We start from the raw sequence: 18,906 nt of genomic DNA, 5'->3' as shown, positions 1-18,906 counted from the left end.
TCCGGGTAAATTTCCACTTCCATTGTTGTAAATAGTCTGGCTGGTTGGATTGTCGGACGTGAATCAGCTGGCTTCTTCCAGAAAGTTCTTCTGCCGCCTTTACAGCATGAACATCCTCGTGTTTGGCACTGGAGGCGTTATTCGGCTAATTTTCTGTGAAAGCAGCACCAGATGCAGCTGTGCAGAGAGATTCCAGTCGCCAGGATGCAACTGTCTCATTGGATCCTTCCCGCCACCCAGATCTTAGACTCTTAATACCTTCGTGTAAGGAACAGTTAGACGGCAGTACGGACTTTGTTGATTGGAGCAAACTGATCAATGCAGAAATGAGAGCTCATTAACACACAGCGCGTTGGAGAACGATCGCACTCAGATGCAAGAGTCTGGCTGGCGTTCAAAAATAGTAAAACCACATCTAGTTTGAAATGAAATGAAGATGAAAATTAAATTTAAATCGATTTGTGCATGGAGCATATCTTTGGCCACAGTGCGTCAGGATGGCCGAGCGGTCGAAGGCGCTGCGTTAAGGTCGCAGTCTCCTCTGGAGGCGTGGGTTCGAATCCCACTTCTGACATTCCCTTTTCCTCCACGTGGTTACGTTTCTCCAGCAAAATTTGCAACACCAGGACGATCCAATACCTCCCATTCAATGGTTAAGCGGTGGCCTCCTGGAATGAGATTCCTGCTGATATTCGCACAGCAAGACCCCACAGGCAGAAGCCCAGTTCATCACTGGATAATCTGCTCATGACTCTATTTGAGGAATTAATAATGATCCCAGGATTCCGGGTAAATGTCTCGTCTCTTGTTGTAAATAGTCTGGCTGGTTGGATTGTCGAGGTGTCTCAGTCGGCATCTCCCAGAAAACTCTTCTGCCGCCTTTACTGGATGAACGTCCTCCTGTTTTGACACTGAAGGGTTTTCTGGCTACTCGTTTGTGAAAGAAGCACCAGAAGCAGCTGTGGAGAGAGATTCCAGTCGCAAGGCTGCAACTGTATAATTGGATCCTTCACGCCGCTCAGATCTTAGACTCTCAATATCTTCATGTGAGGAACAGGTCGGCGGGAGTTCGGTCTTTGTTGATTGCAGCAAACTGATCAAAGCAACGACGCGAAGCTCCTTAACCCCCAGCGGCTTGGAGAAGGACGGCACTCAGATACAGGACTCTGGCTGGTGTTCAAAAATAGGAAAAGCACAACTGATTAGAAATGAAATGACAATGAAGATAGAATTTGAAGTTCGTCAGTGAGCGATGGTGGTATAATGGTGAGCAGATCTGCCTTCCAAGCTGTTGACCTGGGTTCGATTCCCAGCCATCGCAGAAGAAACTTATTTCGAAATTTTGGGCAGCAAGGTAGCACAGTTGTTTCACAGCTCCAGGGTTCCAGGTTCGATTCCCGGCTTGGGTCACTGTCTGTGCGGAGTCTGCACGTTCTCCCCATGTCTGCGTGAATTTCACCACGGGTGCTCCGGTTTCCTCCCACGGCATAAAGACGAGCTGGCTAGGGGAATTGGTCATGCGTAATTGCCATTAGTGTCCAAAAAGGTAGGAAGGATTATTGGGTTGCGGGGTGAGGGTGATAGGATGGAATTGAGGTCTTAAGTGGATCGGTGCAGACTCGATGGGCCGAATGGACTCCTTCTGCACTGTATGTTCTATGTCTATTTGTGCACCGAGCATAACAGTTTCTGCAGCTCGTCAGGGTGGCCGGGCGGTCGAAGGCGCGGCATTAAGGACGCAGTCTCCTCTGGAGGCGTGCGTTAGAATCCTACTTCTGACATTGCCTTTTTTTCCACGAGGTTACATTTCTCCAAAAATTGTTCAACCCCAGGAAGATCTCATACCTCCCATTCAATGGGGAAGCGGTGGCCTCGGGACGCGAGATTCGTACTTAAATTCGTACAGCAAGACCCCACAGTCAGAAGCCCAGTTCATGACTGGATGATCTGCTCCGTAACTCTGGTTGAGGAATTAATACTGATCCCAGGACTCCGGGTAAATTTCCACTTCCATTGTTGTAAATAGTCTGGCTGGTTGGATTGTCGGACGTGAATCAGCTGGCTTCTTCCAGAAAGTTCTTCTGCCGCCTTTACAGCATGAACATCCTCGTGTTTGGCACTGGAGGCGTTATTCGGCTAATTTTCTGTGAAAGCAGCACCAGATGCAGCTGTGCAGAGAGATTCCAGTCGCCAGGATGCAACTGTCTCATTGGATCCTTCCCGCCACCCAGATCTTAGACTCTTAATACCTTCGTGTAAGGAACAGTTAGACGGCAGTACGGACTTTGTTGATTGGAGCAAACTGATCAATGCAGAAGTGAGAGCTCCTTAACACACAGCGCGTTGGAGAACGATCGCACTCAGATGCAAGAGTCTGGCTGGCGTTCAAAAATAGTAAAACCACATCTAGTTTGAAATGAAATGAAGATGAAAATTAAATTTAAATCGATTTGCGCATGGAGCATATCGTTTACCACAGTGCGTCAGGATGGCCGAGCGGTCGAAGGCACTGCGTTAAGGTCGCAGTCTCCTCTGGAGGCTTGGGTCCGATACCCACTTCTGACATTCCCTTTTCCTCCACGTGGTTACGTTTGTCCAGCAAAATTTGCAACACCAGTACGATTCAATACCTCCCATTCAATGGGTAAGCGGTGGCCTCCTGGAATGAGATTCCAGCTGATATTCGCACAGCAAGACCCCACAAGCAGAAGCCCAGTTCATCACTGGATAATCTGCTCACGACTCTATTTGAGGAATTAATAATGATCCCAGGATTCCGGGTAAATGTCTCGTCTCTTGTTGTAAATAGTCTGGCTGGTTGGATTGTCGAGGTGTCTCAGTCGACATCTCCCAGAAAACTCTTCTGCCGCATTTACTGGATGAATGTCCTCCTGTTTGGACACTGGAGGGTTTTCTGTCTACTTGTTTGTGAAAGCAGCACCAGAAGCAGCTGTGGAGAGAGATTTCAGTCGCAAGGATGCAACTGTATAATTGGATCCTTCACGCCGCTCAGATCTTAGACTCTCAATATCTTCATGTGAGGAACAGGTCGGCGGGAGTTCGGTCTTTGTTGATTGCAGCAAACTGATCAATGCAACGACGCGAAGCTCCTTAACCCCCAGCGGCTTGGAGAAGGACGGCACTCAGATACAGGACTCTGGCTGGTGTTCAAAAATAGGAAAAGCACAACTGATTAGAAATGAAATGACAATGAAGATAGAATTTAAAGTTCTTCAGTGAGCGATGGTGGTATAATGGTGAGCATAGCTGCCTTCCAAGCAGTTGACCTGGGTTCGATTACCGGCCATCGCAGAAAAAAGTATTTCGAAATTTTGGGCAGCAAGGTGGCACAGTAGTTTCACAGCTCCAGGGTTCCAGGTTCGATTCCCGGCTTGGGTCACTGTCTGTGCGGAGTCTGCACGTTCTCCCCATGTCTGCGTGAATTTCAACCCGGGTGCTCCGGTTTCCTCCCACAGCATAAAGACGAGCTGGCTAGGGGAATTGGTCATGCCTAATTGCCCTTAGTGTCCAAAAAGTTAGGAAGGATTATTTGGTTGCGGGGTGAGGGTGATAGGATGGAATTGAGGTCTTAAGTGGATCGGTGCAGGCTCGATAGGCCGAATGGACTCCTTCTGCACTGCATGTTCTATGTCTATTTGTGCACGGAGCATAACATTTTCTGCAGCTCGTCAGGATGGCCGAGCCGTCGAAGGCGCTGCGTAAAGGCCGCAGTCTCCTCTGGAGGCGTAGGTTAGAATCCTACTTCTGACATTGCCTTTTTTTCCTCGAGGTTACATTTCTCCAAAAATTGTTCAACCCCAGGAAGATCTAATACCTCCCATTCAATGGGGAAGCGGTGGCCTCGGGACGCGAGATTCGTACTTAAATTCGCACAGCAAGACCCCACAGTCAGAAGCCCAGTTCATGACTGGATGATCTGCTCCGTGACTCTGGTTGAGGAATTAATACTGATCCCAGGACTCCGGGTAAATTTCCACTTCCATTGTTGTAAATAGTCTGGCTTGTTGGATTGTCGGACGTGAATCAGTTGGCTTCTTCCAGAAAGTTCATCTGCCGCCTTTACAGCATGAACATCCTCGTGTTTGGACACTGGAGGCGTTATTCGGCTACTTGTCTGTGAAAGCAGCACCAGATGCAGCTGTGCAGAGAGATTCCAGTCGCCAGGATGCAACTGTGTCATTGGATCCTTCCCGCCACTCAGATCTTAGACTCTTAATACCTTCGTGTAAGGAACAGTTAGACGGCAGTACGGACTTTGTTGATTGGAGCAAACTGATCAATGCAGAAATGAGAGCTCCTTAACACACAGCGTGTTGGAGAACGATCGCACTCAGATGCAAGAGTCTGGCTTGCGTTCAAAGACAGTAAAACCACATCTAGTTTGAAATGAAATGAAGATGAAAATTAAATTTAAATCGATTTGCGCATGGAGCATATTTTTGGCCACAGTGCGTCAGGATGGCCGAGCGGTCGAAGGCGCTGCGTTAAGGTCGCAGTCTTCTCTGGAGGCGTGGGTTCGAATCCCACTTCTGACATTCCCTTTTCCTCCACGTGTTTACATTTCTCCAGCAAAATTTGCCACACCAGGACGATCCAATACCTCCCATTCAATGGGGAAGCGGTGGCCTCCTGGAATGAGATTCCTGCTGATATTCGCACAGCAAGACCCCACAGGCAGAAGCCCAGTTCATCACTGGATAATCTGCTCATGACTCTATTTGAGGAATTAATAATGATCCCAGGATTCCGGGTAAATGTCTCGTCTCTTGTTGTAAATAGTCTGGCTGGTTGGATTGTCGAGGTGTCTCAGTCGACATCTCCCAGAAAACTCTTCTGCCGCCTTTACTGGATGAACGTCCTCCTGTTTGGACACTGAAGGGTTTTCTGGCTACTTGTTTGTGAAAGCAGCACCAGAAGCAGCTGTGGAGAGAGATTCCAGTCGCAAGGATGCAACTGTATAATTGGATCCTTCACGCCGCTCAGATCTTAGACTCTCAATACCTTCGTGTGAGGAACAGGTCGGCGGGAGTTCGGTCTTTGTTGATTGCAGCAAACTGATCAATGCAACGACGCGAAGCTCCTTAACGCCCAGCGGCTTGGAGAAGGACGGCACTCAGATACAGGTCTCTGACTGGTGTTCAAAAATAGGAAAAGCACAACTGATTAGAAATGAAATGACAATGAAGATAGAATTTAAAGTTCTTCAGTGAGCGATGGTGGTATAATGGTGAGCATAGCTGCCTTCCAAGCAGTTGACCTGGGTTCGATTACCGGCCATCGCAGAAAAAAGTTTTTCGAAATTTTGGGCAGCAAGGTGGCACAGTAGTTTCACAGCTCCAGGGTTCCAGGTTCGATTCCCGGCTTGGGTCACTGTCTGTGCGGAGTCTGCACGTTCTCCCCATGTCTGCGTGAATTTCATCACGGGTGCTCCGGTTTCCTCCCGCGGCATAAAGACGAGCTGGCTCGGGGAATTGGTCATGCGTAATTGCCCTTAGTGTCCAAAAATGTAGGAAGGATTATTGGGTTGCGGGGTGAGGGTGATAGGATGGAATTGAGGTCGTAAGTGGATCGGTGCAGACACGATGGGCCGAATGGACTCCTTCTGCACTGTATGTTCTATGTCTATTTGTGCACCGAGCATAACAGTTTCTGCAGCTCGTCAGGGTGGCCGAGCGGTCGAAGGCGCGGCGTTAAGGACGCAGTCTCCTCTGGAGGCGTGGGTTAGAATCCAACTTTTGACATTGCCTTTTTTTCCACGAGGTTACATTTCTCCAAAAATTGTTCAACCCCAGGAAGATCTCATACCTCCCATTCAATGGGGAAGCGGCGGCCTCGGGACGCGAGATTCTTACTTAAATTCGCACAGCAAGACCCCACAGTCAGCAGCCCAGTTCATGACTGGATGATCTGCTCAGTGACTCTGGTTGAGGAATTAATACTGATCCCAGGACTCCGGGTAAATTTCCACTTCCCTTGTTGTAAATAGTCTGGCTGGTTGGATTGTCGGACGTGAATCAGTTGGCTTCTTCCAGAAAGTTCATCTGCCGCCTTTACAGCATGAACATCCTCGTGTTTGGACACTGGAGGCGTTATTCGGCTACTTGTCTGTGAAAGCAGAACCAGATGCAGCTGTGCAGAGATATTCCAGTCGCCAGGATGCAACTGTCTCATTGGATCCTTCCCGCCACTCAGATCTTAGACCCTTAATACCTTCGTGTAAGGAACAGTTAGACGGCAGTACGGACTTTGTTGATTGGAGCGAACTGATCAATGCAGAAATGAGAGCTCCTTAACACACAGCGTGTTGGAGAACGATCGCACTCAGATGCAAGAGTCTGACTGGCGTTCAAAAATAGTAAAACCACATCTGGAATATACAGGGAATATACAGTGAATGGTAGAACCCTCAAGAGTATTGAAAGTCAAAGAGATCTAGGAGTACAGGTCCACAGGTCATTGAAAGGGGCAACACAGGTGGAGAAGGTAGTCAAGAAGGCATACGGCATGCTTGCCTTCATTGGCCGGGGCATTGAGTATAAGAATTGGCAAGTCATGTTGCAGCTGTATAGAACCTTAGTTAGGCCACACTTGGAGTATAGTGTTCAATTCTGGTCGCCACACTACCAGAAGGATGTGGAGGCTTTAGAGAGGGTGCAGAAGAGATTTACCAGAATGTTGCCTGGTATGGAGGGCATAAGCTATGAGGAGCGGTTGAATAAACTCGGTTTGTTCTCACTGGAACGAAGGAGGTTGAGGGGCGACCTGATAGAGGTATACAAAATTATGAGGGGCATAGACAGAGTGGATAGTCAGAGGCTTTTCCCCAGGGTAGAGGGGTCAATTACTAGGGGGCATAGGTTTAAGGTGAGAGGGGCAAGGTTTAGAGTAGATGTACGAGGCAAGTTTTTTACGCAGAGGCGAGTGGGTACCTGGTACTCGCTACCGGAGGAGGTAGTGGAAGCAGGGACGATAGGGACATTTAAGGGGCATCTTGACAAATATATGAATATGATGGGAATAGAAGGATACGGACCCAGGAAGTGTAGAAGATTGTAGTTTCGTCGGGCAGTATGGTCGGCACGGGCTTGGAGGGCCGAAGGGCCTGTTCCTGTGCTGTACGTTTCTTTGTTCTTTGTTCTTAGTTTGAAATGAAATGAAGGTGAAAATTAAATTTAAATCGATTTGCGCATGCAGCATATCTTTGGCCACAGTGCGTCAGGATGGCCGAGCGGTCGAGAGCGCTGCGTTAAGGTCGCACTCTCCTCTGGAGGCGTGGGTTCGAATTCCACTTCTGACATTAACTTTTCACCCACGTGGTTACGTTTCTATAGCAAAATTTGCAGCGCCAGGAAGATCCAATACCTCCCATTCAATGGGTAAGCGGTGGCCTCCTGGAATCAGATTCCTGCTGATATTCGCACAGCAAGACCCCACAGGCAGAAGCTCAGTTCATCACTGGATAATCTGCTCATGACTCTATTTGAGGAATGAATAATGATCCCAGGATTCCGGGTAAATGTCTCGTCTCTTGTTGTAAATAGTCTGGCTGGTTGGATTGTCGAGGTGTCTCAGTCGACATCTCCCAGAAAACCCTTCTGCCGCCTTTACTGGATGAACGTCCTCCTGTTTGGACACTGAGGGTTTTCTGGCTACTTGTTTGTGAAAGCAGCACCAGAAGCAGCTGTGGAGAGAGATTCCAGTCGCAAGGATGCAACTGTATAATTGGATCCTCCACGCCGCTCAGATCTTAGATTCTTAATACCTTCGTGTGAGGAACAGGTCGGCGGGAGTTCGGTCTTTGTTGATTGCAGCAAACTGATCAATGCAACAATGCGAAGCTCCTGAACGCCCAGCGGCTTGGACAAGGACGGCACTCAGATACAGGACTCTGGCTGGTGTTCAAAAATAGGAAAAGCACAACTGATTACAAATGAAATGACAATGAAGGTAGAATTTAAAGTTCTTCTGTGAGTGATGGTGGTGTAATGGTGAGCATAGCAGCCTTCCAAGCAGTTGACCTGCGTTCGATTCCCAACCATCGCAGAAAAAACTTACTTCGAAATTTTGGGCAGCAAGGTCGCACAGTTGTTTCACAGCTCCAGGGTTCCAGGTTCGATTCCCGGCTTGGGTCACTGTGTGTGCGGAGTCTGCACGTTCTCCCCATGTCTGCGTGAATTTCACCCCGGGTTCTCCGGTTTCCTCCCACGGCATAAAGACGAGCAGGCTAGGGGAATTGGTCAAGCGTAATTGCCCTTCGTGTCCAAAAAGCTAGGAAGGATTATTGGGTTGCGGGGTGAGGGTGATAGGATGGAATTGAGGTATTAAGTGGATCGGTGCAGACTCGATGGGCCGAATGGACTCCTTCTGCACTGTATGTTCTATGTCTATTTGTGCACCGAGCATAACAGTTTCTGCAGCTCGTCAGGGTGGCCGAGCGGCCGAAGGCGCGGCGTTAAGGACGCAGTCTCCTCTGGAGGCGTGGGTTAGAATTCTACTTCTGACATTGCCTTTTTTTCCACGAGGTTACATTTCTCCAATAATTGTTCAACCCCAGGAATATCTCATACCTCCCATTCAATGGGGAAGCGGTGGCCTCGGGACGCGAGATTCGTACTTAAATTCGCACAGCAAGACCCCACAGTCAGAAGCCCAGTTCATGACTGGATGATCTGCTCAGTGACTCTGGTTGAGGAATTAATACTGATCCCAGGACTCCGGGTAAATTTCCACTTCCATTGTTGGAAATTGTCTGGCTGGTTGGATTGTCGGACGTGAATCAGCTGGCTTCTTCCGGAAAGTTCTTCTGCCGCCTTTACAGCATGAACATCCTCGTGTTTGGCACTGGAGGCGTTATTCGGCTACTTGTCTGTGAAAGCAGCACCAGATGCAGCTGTGCTGAGATTCCAGTCGCCAGGATGCAACTGTCTCATTGGATCCTTCCCGCCTCTCAGATCTTAGACTCTTAATACCTTCGTGTAAGGAATAGTTAGACGGCAGTACGGACTTTGTTGATTGGAGCAAACTGATCAATGCAGAAATGAGAGCTCCTTAACACACAGCGCGTTGGAGAACGATCGCACTCAGATGCAAGAGTCTGGCTGGCGTTCAAAAATAGTAAAACCACATCTAGTTTGAAATGAAATGAAGATGAAAATTAAATTTAAATTGATTTGTGCATGGAGCATATCTTTGGCCACAGTGCGTCAGGATTGCCGAGCGGTCGAAGGCGCTGCGTTAAGGTCGCAGTCTCCTCTGGAGGCGTGGGTTCGAATCCCACTTCTGACATTCCCTTTTCCTCCACGTGGTTACGTTTCTCCAGCAATATTTGCAACACCAGGACGATCCAATACCTCCCATTCAATGGGGAAGCGGTGGCCTCCTGGAATGAGACTCCTGCTGATATTCGCACAGCAAGACCCCACAGGCAGAAGCCCAGTTCATCACTGGATAATCTGCTGATGACTCTATTTGAGGAATTAATAATGATCCCAAGATTCCGGGTAAATGTCTCGTCTCTTGTTGTAAATAGTCTGGCTGGTTGGATTGTCGAGGTGTCTCAGTCGGCATCTCCCAGAAAACTCTTCTGCCGCCTTTACTGGATGAACGTCCTCCTGTTTGGACACTGAAGGGTTTTCTGGCTACTTGTTTGTGAAAGCAGCACCAGAAGCAGCTGTGGAGAGAGATTCCAGTCGCAAGGATGCAACTGTATAATTGGATCCTTCACGCCGCTCAGATCTTAGATTCTCAATACCTTCGTGTGAGGAACAGGTCGGCGGGAGTTCGGTCTTTGTTGATTGCAGCAAACTGATCAATGCAACAATGCGAAGCTCCTGAACGCCCAGCGGCTTGGACAAGGACGGCACTCAGATACAGGACTCTGGCTGGTGTTCAAAAATAGGAAAAGCACAACTGATTACAAATGAAATGACAATGAAGGTAGAATTTAAAGTTCTTCTGTGAGTGATGGTGGTGTAATGGTGAGCATATCAGCCTTCCAAGCAGTTGACCTGCGTTCGATTCCCAGCCATCGCAGAAAAAACTTACTTCGAAATTTTGGGCAGCAAGGTCGCACAGTTGTTTCACAGCTCCAGGGTTCCAGGTTCGATTCCCGGCTTGGGTCACTGACTGTGCGGAGTCTGCACGTTCTCCCCAAGTCTGCGTGAATTTCACCCCGGGTTCTCCGGTTTCCTCCCACGGCATAAAGACGAGCAGGCTAGGGGAATTGGTCAAGCGTAATTGCCCTTCGTGTCCAAAAAGCTAGGAAGGATTATTGGGTTGCGGGGTGAGGGTGATAGGATGGAATTGAGGTATTAAGTGGATCGGTGCAGACTCGATGGGCCGAATGGACTCCTTCTGCACTGTATGTTCTATGTCTATTTGTGCACCGAGCATAACAGTTTCTGCAGCTCGTCAGGGTGGCCGAGCGGCCCAAGGCGCGGCGTTAAGGACGCAGTCTCCTCTGGAGGCGTGGGTTAGAATTCTACTTCTGACATTGCCTTTTTTTCCACGAGGTTACATTTCTCCAATAATTGTTCAACCCCAGGAATATCTCATACCTCCCATTCAATGGGGAAGCGGTGGCCTCGGGACGCGAGATTCGTACTTAAATTCGCACAGCAAGACCCCACAGTCAGAAGCCCAGTTCATGACTGGATGATCTGCTCAGTGACTCTGGTTGAGGAATTAATACTGATCCCAGGACTCCGGGTAAATTTCCACTTCCATTGTTGTAAATAGTCTGGCTGGTTGGATTGTCGGACGTGAATCAGCTGGCTTCTTCCGGAAAGTTCTTCTGCCGCCTTTACAGCATGAACATCCTCGTGTTTGGCACTGGAGGCGTTATTCGGCTACTTGTCTGTGAAAGCAGCACCAGATGCAGCTGTGCAGAGATTCCAGTCGCCAGGATGCAACTGTCTCATTGGATCCTTCCCGCCTCTCAGATCTTAGACTCTTAATACCTTCGTGTAAGGAACAGTTAGACGGCAGTACGGACTTTGTTGATTGGAGCAAACTGATAAATGCAGAAATGAGAGCTCCTTAACACACAGCGCGTTGGAGAACGATCGCACTCAGATGCAAGAGTCTGGCTGGCGTTCAAAAATAGTAAAACCACATCTAGTTTGAAATGAAATGAAGATGAAAATTAAATTTAAATCGATTTGCGCATGGAGCATATCTTTTGCCACAGTGCGTCAGGATGGCCGAGCGGTCGAAGGCGCTGCGTTAAGGTCGCAGTCTCCTCTGGAGGCGTGGGTTCGAATCCCACTTCTGACATTCCCTTTTCCTCCACGTGGTTACGTTTCTCCAGCAATATTTGCAACACCAGGACGATCCAATACCTCCCATTCAATGGGGAAGCGGTGGCCTCCTGGAATGAGACTCCTGCTGATATTCGCACAGCAAGACCCCACAGGCAGAAGCCCAGTTCATCACTGGATAATCTGCTCATGACTCTATTTGAGGAATTAATAATGATCCCAGGATTCCGGGTAAATGTCTCGTCTCTTGTTGTAAATAGTCTGGCTGGTTGGATTGTCGAGGTGTCTCAGTCGACATCTCCCAGAAAACTCTTCTGCCGCCTTTACTGGATGAACGTCCTCCTGTTTGGACACTGAAGGGGTTTCTGGCTATTTGTTTGTGAAAGCAGCACCAGAAGCAGCTGTGGAGAGAGATTCCAGTCGCAAGGATGCAACTGTATAATTGGATCCTTCACGCCGCTCAGATCTTAGACTCTCAATATCTTCATGTGAGGAACAGGTCGGCGGGAGTTCGGTCTTTGTTGATTGCAGCAAACTGATCAATGCAACGACGCGAAGCTCCTTAACCCCCAGCGGCTTGGAGAAGGACGGCACTCAGATACAGGACTCTGGCTGGTGTTCAAAAATAGGAAAAGCACAACTGTTTAGAAATGAAATGACAATGAAGATAGAATTTAAAGTTCTTCAGTGAGCGATGGTGGTATAATGGTGAGCATAGCTGCCTTCCAAGCAGTTGACCTGGGTTCGATTCCCAGCCATCGCAGAAAAAACTTATTTCGAAATTTTGGGCAGCAAGGTAGCACAGTTGTTTCACAGCTCCAGGGTTCCAGGTTCGATTCCCGGCTTGGGTCACTGACTGTGCGGAGTCTGCACGTTCTCCCCAAGTCTGCGTGAATTTCACCCCGGGTGCTCCGGTTTCCTCCCACGGCATAAAGACGAGCTGGCTCGGGGAATTGGTCATGCGTAATTGCCCTTAGTGTCCAAAAAGGTAGGAAGGATTATTGGGTTGCGGGGTGAGGGTGATAGGATGGAATTGAGGTCTTACGTGGATCGGTGCAGACTCGATAGGCCGAATGGACTCCTTCTGCACTGCATGTTCTATGTCTATTTGTGCACGGAGCATAACATTTTCTGCAGCTCGTCAGGATGGCCGAGCGGTCGAAGGCGCTGCGTTAAGGCCGCAGTCTCCTCTGGAGGCTTGGGTTAGAATCGTACTTCTGACATTGCCTTTTTTTCCTCGAGGTTACATTTCTCCAAAAATTGTTCAACCCCAGGAAGATCTAATACCTCCCATTCAATGGGGAAGCGGTGGCCTCGGGACGCGAGATTCGTACTTAAATTCGCACAGCAAGACCCCACAGTCAGAAGCCCAGTTCATGACTGGATGATCTGCTCAGTGACTCTGGTTGAGGAATTAATACTGATCCCAGGACTCCGGGTAAATTTCCACTTCCATTGTTGGAAATAGTCTGGCTGGTTGGATTGTCGGACGTGAATCAGCTGGCTTCTTCCAGAAAGTTCTTCTGCCGCCTTTACAGCATGAACATCCTCGTGTTTGGACACTGGAGGCGTAATTCGGCTACTTGTCTGTGAAAGCAGCACCAGATGCAGCTGTGCAGAGATATTCCAGTCGCCAGGATGCAACTGTCTCATTGGATCCTTCCCGCCACTCAGATCTTAGACTCTTAATACCTTCGTGTTAGGAACAGTTAGACGGCAGTACGGACTTTGTTGATTGGAGCAAACTGATCAATGCAGAAATGAGAGCGCCTTAACACACAGCGCGTTGGAGAACGATCGCACTCAGATGCAAGAGTCTGGCTGGCGTTCAAAAATAGTAAAACCACATCTAGTTTGAAATGAAATGAAGATGAAAATTAAATTTAAATCGATTTGCGCATGGAGCATATCTTAGGGCACAGTGCGTCAGGATGGCCGAGCGGTCGAAGGCGCTGCGTTAAGGTCGCAGTCTCCTCTGGAGGCGTGGGTTCGAATCCCACTTCTGACATTCCCTTTTCCTCCACGTCGTTACCTTTCTCCAGCAAACTTTGCAACACCAGGACGATCCAATACCTCCCATTCAATGGGTAAGCGGTGGCCTCCTGGAATGAGATTCCTGTTGATATTCGCACAGCAAGACCCCACAGGCAGAAGCCCAGTTCATCACTGGATAATCTGCTCATGACTCTATTTGAGGAATTAATAATGATCCCAGGATTCCGGGTAAATGTCTCGTCTCTTGTTGTAAATAGTCTGGCTGGTTGGATTTTCGAGGTGTCTCAGTCGACATCTCCCAGAAAACTCTTCTGCCGCCTTTACTGGATGAACGTCCTCCTGTTTGGACACTGAAGGGTTTTCTGGCTAATTGTTTGTGAAAGCAGCACCAGAAGCAGCTGTGGAGAGAGATTCCAGTCGCAAGGATGCAACTGTATAATTGGATCCTTCACGCCGCTCAGATCTTAGATTCTCAATACCTTCGTGTGAGGAACAGGTCGGCGGGAGTTCGGTCTTTGTTGATTGCAGCAAACTGATCAATGCAACAATGCGAAGCTCCTTAACACCCAGCGGCTTGGAGAAGGACGGCACTTAGATACAGGACTCTGGCTGGTGTTCAAAAATAGGAAAAGCACAACTGATTACAAATGAAATGACAATGAAGGTAGAATTTAAAGTTCTTATGTGAGTGATGGTGGTATAATGGTGAGCATAGCTGCCTTCCAAGCAGTTGACCTGCGTTCGATTCCCAGCCATCGCAGAAAAAACTTACTTCGAAATTTTGGGCAGCAAGGTCGCACAGTTGTTTCACAGCTCCAGGATTCCAGGTTCGATTCCCGGCTTGGGTCACTGTGTGTGCGGAGTCTGCACGTTCTCCCCATGTCTGCGTGAATTTCACCCCGGGTTCTCAGGTTTCCTCCCACGGCATAAAGACGAGCAGGCTCGGGGAATTGGTCATGCGTAATTGCCCGTCGTGTCCAAAAAGCTAGGAAGGATTATTGGGCTGCGGGGTGAGGGTGATAGGATGGAATTGAGGTATTAAGTGGATCGGTGCAGACTCGATGGGCCGAATGGACTCCTTCTGCACTGTATGTTCTATGTCTATTTGTGCACCGAGCATAACAGTTTCTGCATCTCGTCAGGGTGGCCGAGCGGCCGAAGGCGCGGCGTTAAGGACGCAGTCTCCTCTGGAGGCGTGGGTTAGAATTCTACTTCTGACATTGCCTTTTTTTCCACGAGGTTACATTTCTCCAATAATTGTTCAACCCCAGGAATATCTCATACCTCCCATTCAATGGGGAAGCGGTGGCCTCGGGACGCGAGATTCGCACTTAAATTCGCACAGCAAGACCCCACAGTCAGAAGCCCAGTTCATGACTGGATGATCTGCTCAGTGACTCTGGTTGAGGAATTAATACTGATCCCAGGACTCCGGGTAAATTTCCACTTCCATTGTTGTAAATAGTCTGGCTGGTTGGATTGTCGGACGTGAATCAGCTGGCTTCTTCCGGAAAGTTCTTCTGCCGCCTTTACAGCATGAACATCCTCGTGTTTGGCACTGGAGGCGTTATTCGGCTACTTGTCTGTGAAAGCAGCACCAGATGCAGCTGTGCTGAGATTCCAGTCGCCAGGATGCAACTGTCTCATTGGATCCTTCCCGCCTCTCAGATCGTAGACTCTTAATACCTTCGTGTAAGGAACAGTTAGACGGCAGTACGGACTTTGTTGATTGGAGCAAACTGATAAATGCAGAAATGAGAGCTCCTTAACACACAGCGCGTTGGAGAACGATCGCACTCAGATGCAAGAGTCTGGCTGGCGTTCAAAAATAGTAAAACCACATCTAGTTTGAAATGAAATGAAGATGAAAATTAAATTTAAATCTATTTGCGCATGGAGCATATCTTCGGCCACAGTGCGTCAGGATGGCCGAGCGGTCGAAGGCGCTGCGTTAAGGTCGCAGTCTCCTCTGGAGGCGTGGGTTCGAATCCCACTTCTGACATTCCCTTTTCCTCCACGTGGTTACGTTTCTCCAGCAATATTTGCAACACCAGGACGATCCAATACCTCCCATTCAATGGGGAAGCGGTGGCCTCCTGGAATGAGACTCCTGCTGATATTCGCACAGCAAGACCCCACAGGCAGAAGCCCAGTTCATCACTGGATAATCTGCTCATGACTCTATTTGAGGAATTAATAATGATCCCAGGATTCCGGGTAAATGTCTCGTCTCTTGTTGTAAATATTCTGGCTGGTTGGATTGTCGAGGTGTCTCAGTCGACATCTCCCAGAAAACTCTTCTGCCGCCTTTACTGGATGAACGTCCTCCTGTTTGGACACTGAAGGGTTTTCTGGCTACTTGTTTGTGAAAGCAGCGCCAGAAGCAGCTGTGGAGAGAGATTCCAGTCGCAAGGATGCAACTGTATAATTGGATCCTTCACGCCGCTCAGATCTTAGACTATCAATATCTTCATGTGAGGAACAGGTCGGCGGGAGTTCGGTCTTTGTTGATTGCAGCAAACTGATCAATGCAACGACGCGAAGCTCCTTAACCCCCAGCGGCTTGGAGAAGGACGGCACTCAGATACAGGACTCTGGCTGGTGTTCAAAAATAGGAAAAGCACAACTGTTTAGAAATGAAATGACAATGAAGATAGAATTTAAAGTTCTTCAGTGAGCGATGGTGGTATAATGGTGAGCATAGCTGCCTTCCAAGCAGTTGACCTGGGTTCGATTCCCAGCCATCGCAGAAGAAACTTATTCCGAAATTTTGGGCAGCAAGGTAGCACAGTTGTTTCACAGCTCCAGGGTTCCAGGTTCGATTCCCGGCTTGGGTCACTGACTGTGCGGAGTCTGCACGTTCTCCCCAAGTCTGCGTGAATTTCACCCCGGGTGCTCCGGTTTCCTCCCACGGCATAAAGACGAGCTGGCTCGGAGAATTGGTCATGCGTAATTGCCCTTAGTGTCCAAAAAGGTAGGAAGGATTATTGGGTTGCGGGGTGAGGGTGATAGGATGGAATTGAGGTCTTACGTGGATCGGTGCAGACTCGATAGGCCGAATGGACTCCTTCTGCACTGCATGTTCTATGTCTATTTGTGCACGGAGCATAACATTTTCTGCAGCTCGTCGGGATGGCCGAGCGGTCGATGGCGCTGCGTTAAGGCCGCAGTCTCCTCTGGAGGCGTCGGTTAGAATCCTACTTCTGACATTGCCTTTTTTTCCTCGAGGTTACATTTCTCGAAAAATTGTTCAACCCCAGGAAGATCTAATACCTCCCATTCAATGGGGAAGCGGTGGCCTCGGGACGCGAGATTCGTACTTAAATTCGCACAGCAAGACCCCACAGTCAGAAGCCCAGTTCATGACTGGATGATCTGTTCAGTGACTCTGCTTGAGGAATTAATACTGATCCCAGGACTCCGGGTAAATTTCCACTTCCATTATTGTAAATAGTCTGGCTGGTTGGATTGTCGGACGTGAATCAGTTGGCTTCTTCCAGAAAGTTCTTCTGCCGCCTTTACAGCATGAACATCCTCGTGTTTGGACACTGGAGGCGTTATTCGGCTACTTCTCTGTGAAAGCAGCACCAGATGCAGCTGTGCAGAGAGATTCCAGTCGCCAGGATGCAACTGTCTCATTGGATCCTTCCCGCCACCCAGATCTTAGACTCTTAATACCTTCGTGTAAGGAACAGTTAGACGGCAGTACGGACTTTGTTGATTGGAGCAAACTGATCAATGCAGAAATGAGAGCTCCTTAACACACAGCGTGTTGGAGAACGATCGCACTGAGATGGAAGAGTCTGACTGGCGTTCAAAAATAGTAAAACCACATCTAGTTTGAAATGAAATGAAGATGAAAATTAAATTTAAATCGATTTGCGCATGGAGCATATCTTTGGCCACAGTGCGTCAGGATGGCCGAGCGGTCGAAGGCGCTGCGTTAAGGTCGCAGTCTCCTCTGGAGGCGTGGGTTCGAATCCCACTTCTGACATTCCCTTTTCCTCCACGTGGTTCTGTTTCTCCAGCAAAATTTGCAACACCCGGACGATCCAATACCTCCCATTCAATGGGGAAGCGGTGGCCTCCTGGAATGAGATTCCTGCTGATATTCGCACAGCAAGACCCCATAGGCAGAAGCCCAGTTCATCACTGGATAATCTGCTCATGACTCTATTTGAGGAATTAATAATGATCCCAGGATTCCGGGTAAATGTCTCGTCTCTTGTTGTAAATAGTCTGGCTGGTTGGATTTTCGAGGTGTCTCAGTCGACATCTCCCAGAAAACTCTTCTGCCGCCTTTACTGGATGAACGTCCTCCTGTTTGGACACTGAAGGGGTTTCTGGCTACTTGTTTGTGAAAGCAGCACCAGAAGCAGCTGTGGAGAGAGATTCCAGTCGCAAGGATGCAACTGTATAATTGGATCCTTCACGCCGCTCAGATCTTAGACTCTCAATATCTTCATGTGAGGAACAGGTCGGCGGGAGTTCGGTCTTTGTTGATTGCAGCAAACTGATCAATGCAACGACGCGAAGCTCCTTAACCCCCAGCGGCTTGGAGAAGGACGGCTCTCAGATACAGGACTCTGGCTGGTGTTCAAAAATGGGAAAAGCACAACTGTTTAGAAATGAAATGACAATGAAGATAGAATTTAAAGTTCTTCAGTGAGCGATGGTGGTATAATGGTGAGCATAGCTGCCTTCCAAGCAGTTGACCTGGGTTCGATTCCCAGCCATCGCAGAAAGAACTTATTTCGAAATTTTGGGCAGCAAGGTAGCACAGTTGTTTCACAGCTCCAGGGTTCCAGGTTCGATTCCCGGCTTGGGTCACTGTCTGTGCGGCGTCTGCACGTTCTCCCCATGTCTGCGTGAATTTCACCCCAGGTGCTCCGGTTTCCTCCCACAGCATAAAGACGAGCTAGCTCCGGGAATTGGTCATGCGTAATTGCCCTTAGTGTCCAAAAAGGTAGGAAGGATTATTGGGTTGCGGGGTGAGGGTGATAGGATGGAATTGAGGTCTTAAGTGGATCGGTGCAGACTCGATGGGCCGAATGGACTCCTTCTCCACTGTATGTTCTCTGTCTGTTTGTGCACGGTTCATAACATTTCCTGCAGCTCGTCAGGGTGGCCGAGCGGTCGAAGACGCTGCGTTAAGATCGCAGACTCCTCTGGAGGCGTGGGTTAGAATCCTACTTCTGACATTGCCTTTTTTTCACGAGGTTACATTTCTCCAAAAATTGTTCAACCCCAGGAAGATCTCATACCTCCCATTCAATGGGGAAGCGGTGGCCTCGGGACGCGAGATTCGTACTGAAATTCGCACAGCAAGACCCCGCAGGCAGAAGCCCAGTTCATGACTGTATGATCGGCTCAGTGACTCTGGGTGAGGAATTAATGCTGATCCCAGGACTCCTTGTAAATTTCCACTTCCCTTGTTGTAAATAGTCTGGCTGGTTGGATTGTCGGACGTGAATCAGTTGGCTTCTTCCAGAAAGTTCTTCTGCCGCCTTTACAGCATGAACATCCTCGTGTTTGGACACTGGAGGCGTTATTCGGCTACTTGTCTGTGAAAGCAGCACCAGATGCAGCTGTGCAGAGAGATTCCAGTCGCCAGGATGCAACTGTCTCATTG

At 48.8% G+C, this 18,906-nt stretch overlaps 15 non-coding genes across 15 annotated transcripts; all 15 read left to right on the top strand.

Annotated features, from left to right (window-relative positions):
• The first annotated feature begins 491 nt into the window (after positions 1 to 491).
• Positions 492 to 574, top strand: trnal-aag (transfer RNA leucine (anticodon AAG)). The gene has a single exon. It is a non-coding gene; the product is annotated as a tRNA-Leu (tRNA).
• A 1,908-nt stretch (positions 575 to 2,482) lies between these two features.
• On the top strand, positions 2,483 to 2,565 carry trnal-aag (transfer RNA leucine (anticodon AAG)). Its single transcript has one exon. It is a non-coding gene; the product is annotated as a tRNA-Leu (tRNA).
• A 675-nt stretch (positions 2,566 to 3,240) lies between these two features.
• trnag-ucc (transfer RNA glycine (anticodon UCC)) lies at positions 3,241 to 3,312 on the top strand. The gene has a single exon. It is a non-coding gene; the product is annotated as a tRNA-Gly (tRNA).
• Positions 3,313 to 4,473: 1,161 nt separating this feature from the next.
• Positions 4,474 to 4,556, top strand: trnal-aag (transfer RNA leucine (anticodon AAG)). The gene has a single exon. It is a non-coding gene; the product is annotated as a tRNA-Leu (tRNA).
• A 675-nt stretch (positions 4,557 to 5,231) lies between these two features.
• trnag-ucc (transfer RNA glycine (anticodon UCC)) lies at positions 5,232 to 5,303 on the top strand. Its single transcript has one exon. It is a non-coding gene; the product is annotated as a tRNA-Gly (tRNA).
• Positions 5,304 to 9,223: 3,920 nt separating this feature from the next.
• trnal-aag (transfer RNA leucine (anticodon AAG)) lies at positions 9,224 to 9,306 on the top strand. Its single transcript has one exon. It is a non-coding gene; the product is annotated as a tRNA-Leu (tRNA).
• Positions 9,307 to 11,212: 1,906 nt separating this feature from the next.
• On the top strand, positions 11,213 to 11,295 carry trnal-aag (transfer RNA leucine (anticodon AAG)). The gene has a single exon. It is a non-coding gene; the product is annotated as a tRNA-Leu (tRNA).
• A 675-nt stretch (positions 11,296 to 11,970) lies between these two features.
• trnag-ucc (transfer RNA glycine (anticodon UCC)) lies at positions 11,971 to 12,042 on the top strand. The gene has a single exon. It is a non-coding gene; the product is annotated as a tRNA-Gly (tRNA).
• Positions 12,043 to 13,204: 1,162 nt separating this feature from the next.
• trnal-aag (transfer RNA leucine (anticodon AAG)) lies at positions 13,205 to 13,287 on the top strand. Its single transcript has one exon. It is a non-coding gene; the product is annotated as a tRNA-Leu (tRNA).
• A 1,906-nt stretch (positions 13,288 to 15,193) lies between these two features.
• Positions 15,194 to 15,276, top strand: trnal-aag (transfer RNA leucine (anticodon AAG)). Its single transcript has one exon. It is a non-coding gene; the product is annotated as a tRNA-Leu (tRNA).
• A 675-nt stretch (positions 15,277 to 15,951) lies between these two features.
• trnag-ucc (transfer RNA glycine (anticodon UCC)) lies at positions 15,952 to 16,023 on the top strand. The gene has a single exon. It is a non-coding gene; the product is annotated as a tRNA-Gly (tRNA).
• Positions 16,024 to 16,400: 377 nt separating this feature from the next.
• Positions 16,401 to 16,483, top strand: trnal-aag (transfer RNA leucine (anticodon AAG)). Its single transcript has one exon. It is a non-coding gene; the product is annotated as a tRNA-Leu (tRNA).
• A 702-nt stretch (positions 16,484 to 17,185) lies between these two features.
• On the top strand, positions 17,186 to 17,268 carry trnal-aag (transfer RNA leucine (anticodon AAG)). Its single transcript has one exon. It is a non-coding gene; the product is annotated as a tRNA-Leu (tRNA).
• A 675-nt stretch (positions 17,269 to 17,943) lies between these two features.
• trnag-ucc (transfer RNA glycine (anticodon UCC)) lies at positions 17,944 to 18,015 on the top strand. Its single transcript has one exon. It is a non-coding gene; the product is annotated as a tRNA-Gly (tRNA).
• A 377-nt stretch (positions 18,016 to 18,392) lies between these two features.
• Positions 18,393 to 18,475, top strand: trnal-aag (transfer RNA leucine (anticodon AAG)). Its single transcript has one exon. It is a non-coding gene; the product is annotated as a tRNA-Leu (tRNA).
• Positions 18,476 to 18,906: the final 431 nt, after the last annotated feature.

Source organism: Scyliorhinus torazame, chromosome 24 (genome assembly GCF_047496885.1).
Source record: "Scyliorhinus torazame isolate Kashiwa2021f chromosome 24, sScyTor2.1, whole genome shotgun sequence".
NCBI lineage: Eukaryota > Metazoa > Chordata > Chondrichthyes > Carcharhiniformes > Scyliorhinidae > Scyliorhinus > Scyliorhinus torazame.
The sequence above is the reverse complement of the archived record's forward strand: the minus strand, read 5'-3'. Positions and strand labels throughout refer to the sequence as shown.